Genomic DNA, 4,561 nt, shown 5'->3' on the forward strand with positions numbered 1-4,561 from the left:
TTTGTAACATGATATTGATGTACCATTTTCATGGTAATGCAATGTTTGATTTTAAAATGGGTTTCAAAGGATGAATTTTGAGATTTAAAGCTTTCAATTGATATATAATTTCTGATTATTTCTAAAGTGTGATAGAGAAAAAGGCAACAAAGAAGACTTTTTTTGACAAAGGTCAGAACTCCTGTTACGATGTAGATTTTTGAGGTGCACTCTTGTCAAAAATGTATCTATTACTTTTCCTACATAATTTTTAACAAAAACATTGGTAAAATATCTATTTAGGAGTCTTAGACCTTTCCAACAATATATAGTTTGTCAAGATTAGATTAGGATTTAATTGTAATATAGTGAAGTAAACTTAGGCGTCCCACAAAGGGAGATGGGTGACAGTTAAAGGGTTAAAGTGTTAGTGTATATAATGAGTGGTATGTGGGGTTATTATAGCACAATTCTTAACCCCACCCCAGACCTCACTAATTTTCAAACCCTGGCTACGGCCATGAGAGCAACACCTAAAGTGTGCAGATCTGATGAGCCGAGCAGCAAGACTGAGATTAATCAAGAAACAAAAATGATAGAAATACATGAAAAACATCAATAGGAAAAGGGACCAGGTTGCTATAATGTTGGATTCGAAAAGGATGATAAGGACTCAAAAATTGTCATGGTTTTGGCACTAGACAGACCGATAGTTTGAGATAAGCTGGGCAAAAATGGTTGGTATCTTTAAAAAAATAAGAGACGTCTTCCAAACTCACAAACTACTCATCTGACTGTCTTTAAACGGGTCATGACCTGCTTTTTTATTGTAATGTCTGCATTGCAAGCATTATGAAAACACTGCTAAAAAAATAAGATGATCACATGCAGGATTCACTTTTACAAGGTTTGTTGAATCATAATGTTCAATGAGCCTGGCAAAATGTTGACATTTATGCTTTAAGGCAGATACTTTCTCATCAAAGACACTTATTATACAGAAATATGTCTGACTTTTTGCTGTCAGATCATTGAAACGCAACTGAATTGTTATGCATCATGCATCAAACGCCATTAGAAAGAATGTTTTTTTTTTTTTTTTTGGGAGATGTGTGTGTGTGTGTGAGTGTGAGAGATAAGTCACACTTTCACATTCTTGCATGACCACTTACTGTCTGTGAAAGGAAAAATCATGATTTTATCAGTGAGTGACATTAAAAAAACAAAGCTATAAAATAAATGGGACATCTTGAAAGCATCATACAATAGTATAGTGGACATAAATGACCATGACATTGCTGCCGCACAGAAGTTTATGAGGCTTGCAGCATTGTCCCAGCGTATGTTGAACTAGCACATCACAGGCTAAGATAAACGTGTTAGAGAGAGCCTCAGCTATTATGCCCTATCTTTCCAAATAACCCATAATTGCAGTGTGACACTATAATGTTTTGAAATTGCTAATGTTATGTTCTTTTATTACTAAGGTAGTAAATAACTGATGAATCAAGTGTAATTTGCACATGTCAATGGTTTTTGCTAATATACTTCATGTCTTCTATCAGGGTTCAGTGTGTGGAGTGCAGATAATTACCTTTGAGACCACATTTACACTCAATTCTTTGGCCAGAATTAGACACACTCATTATTTTGTAAGAAAAAGGAGTGAGTACAGTAGATGGCTTGAGGTAGTTTCATAAAATATATGTAAAATATAATATAATATAATATTAAAATTATATATTATATTATTTTTATTATATATAATTTTGTATATATATATTTTTATTAATATACATAATTTAATTTGTTTATTTTAAACACTGTGTCTCACTTGAGCTCGTTTTTGTCCATTAGAAATGAAACTTTGACCCTTACCCTTTGAAACTTAATTTAAAACAGCCCAGAAGTTTCAACTATATTGGTAAGGACTGTTATGTCGATGCTGACAGGAGGCAGACACACTTTGGGTATTCGCTCAGAATTACTGTCTTGACAAAACACAATAAAGCTTTCATTAAAGTCCAGAACAAGTCTGTTTGTCATGCAAGTACATTGTCCTGATTCAATGACAACGTTTGAAAGTTCATATACGCTACTTCACTCTGCCATATATGGTTTATTTCTGACTAATAAGACCAAATTACACTCACAATCTTCTAGCTGATCCTAAGCATTTGATTTTTTTTTCTACTTACTTTCATTGTTTTAAGTGTGTTTATTTAGTATGTTATTCTACATTTTGCATGTTTCTGAATTTTGTATTTGTATAGAAAACATTACAGTTCATCATGTACAAAATAAACTCATCATGATTTAACTATCTGACTATTGTAGTATTGTAAACTGTTAAATTGCATGATAAGCATCAACCCTGATTTCATGCGTCCTTGCATTCTGAAATGTGTCAGTGCAGTTCATTACCCAACGCAAGTGGTGCACGTCACGGAAAACCCACGTTTAGTATTTCTAAGAAATTAATACTTGTATTTAGCAAGGACGCAATAAATGCAAAAGACTTCTTTTAAAAACATTTTTAAAATCTTAATTATTCCAAACTTTTGAGTGGCCTATCACTCATAAAATATATTTATATAGTGTATATTTAAAATATCATATATTATATATATATTATTAATTTCTGTAAAATTATATTTATAATTTTTCAGAAATTATATATAAAAAAAAAAGTTGTTTCTGTGATCCACTGACCTGTGTGGCTCCGTTTTGTCCATCAGAAATGAAACTTTAATAAATTATGCTGATAATATGCCTGGAAACTGTAATTGCAAATGATCTGAATGGAGAGAAATCGACACCCTGATCTTTCCATGTGTGTTTTTTTTTATCAATTTAATCATGAATATTGGACGGGTAAAGAGTGTAAAAGATACATTTTCAGCTTGTCATGCACTGTAAAAAAAAATCTGTAGTTTTTGAAAAATAATTTTGGCAGCTGTGGCTGCCAGAATAATTGTGTAAAAAATACAGAAAAACTGTAAACACATTTACAGAACAAACTGTAAATGTTACAGTATAAAACTGTAATTTACAAACAAGAAAATGTGAATGTAAACCAATAAATTCAACAATGCAGACTGCTTCTAAAATCTGTTTTATACCTTTAATATATACTGACAACCACCATAATAATGCAGGTGGTAAAAGAGAAGGCCGCATGAAGAATCAAAGTTCATCACATGTAGCTTTTCCTCAAGCTGAAGTATGTACTAAAATACAGAAGATGCACAGAGTCATTCACTCAAACACTAAACACCATAATGGTAACATACAACACTTAAATAATGCAAAAAACATTCATTAACATAAAACCCTAGTGAACATAACAAAAACTATTAAGAAGCATAATTATTCAAACAAAATACTTTCAAATGTGGAGTGTCACGCAGGGAATTCTGGGAATATCTGTTTACAGTTTTTAATTGTATGTTGATTTGTTATTTTTTACTGTACAATTAACAGCATTTTACTGTAAAATTACATAAAATTTCTGGTTAGATCTTTTACAGTTTTCCCTGTATATAGTACAGGAACTTACTGTTAACTGTTACAGTTTTTTTCGGTAGCGTTTTTATAATATTTTACAGTGAAAAATGTGTGTGAAGCTTCAACACTCTGACTCTGTTTTAGTCATTTTATACCATAACTTTGTGCTAAATCTGAGGCGAAATCCAGTTTTTCAATACATATTTCAAATCCCTAATCCCACTCCATTATTCAAATAGCTTCCACACAAGGATTGTCACCAATCTACCATTGAAATGCTAATACGGTGTTATGTAGCTTCCGCAAAGATGCACACTTCTGGGAAGCAGAGTGAAATGGAGCTTTGAGGCAGTGTCTCCCACCGTGTTCTTAGAGACGTCACCTGTGTTCCTGTGCTGTTTTTCTCCTCTGACAATGGGATGATACATTCACCCAGCCCTCCTGATCTAAAGCCTCATCCTGCCTTATAACAGACCTAATCATTTATATTTTGTGATGTGTCCTATTTCCTTTGATGGCAGCGTCGGTGGAGATTGCTCTAAAAGCACTAAAAGTCAGCAGGCTTTAGCTTGTTATTGCAGGAGTGTGTGAGAAGAGCTCTGACTCTGTGTGCTAGTGTGACCTGACATGCAGGAGATTTTCTGCTCGTCATGAAGTCTCCTAAAAGAAGAAAGTGTGTGGCTATTTATGTCCAAAAAATGTCCCTTATTATCGGCATCAAAGTATCTTCAAAATTTGATGCCTGAACTGTCAATAGAAGACATTTTTAATACACTTGCATTCAACTTTTAAAGGGTTAGTTCACTCAAAAATGAAAATTAGGCTGTGTTTTACTCACCCCAGAGGCATCCTAGGTGTATATGACTTTCTTCTTTCAGACGAATCCAGTCGGAGTTATATAAAAAATTGTCCTGGCTATTCCAAGCTCTATCATTGCAGTCAGCGGGTGTTGCAGTGCTTCAGTCCAAAAGAAGTGAAATAAAAAAGCGCCCATCCATAAAAAAAGTGTCTCACATGGATCCGGGGGGTGAACAAAGGCCTCCTGTAGCGAATCGATGCGTTTTTGTAAGAAAAA

General features: G+C 33.5%; 1 long non-coding RNA gene across 1 annotated transcript in view; it reads left to right on the forward strand.

Annotated features, from left to right (window-relative positions):
• The first annotated feature begins 879 nt into the window (after window positions 1-879).
• Window positions 880-4,561, forward strand: part of LOC107701906 (uncharacterized) — a 6,370-nt gene continuing 2,688 nt past the window's right edge. The window contains exons 1-2 of the long non-coding RNA XR_001635704.1: window positions 880-890; window positions 2,014-2,016. This is a non-coding gene — a long non-coding RNA (uncharacterized LOC107701906). The remainder of the gene's footprint in view (window positions 891-2,013; window positions 2,017-4,561) is intronic.

The sequence above is a fragment of the Sinocyclocheilus anshuiensis genome, unplaced genomic scaffold (assembly GCF_001515605.1).
Source record: "Sinocyclocheilus anshuiensis isolate Anshui unplaced genomic scaffold, SAMN03320099.WGS_v1.1 scaffold729, whole genome shotgun sequence".
Classification (NCBI taxonomy): Eukaryota; Metazoa; Chordata; class Actinopteri; order Cypriniformes; family Cyprinidae; genus Sinocyclocheilus; species Sinocyclocheilus anshuiensis.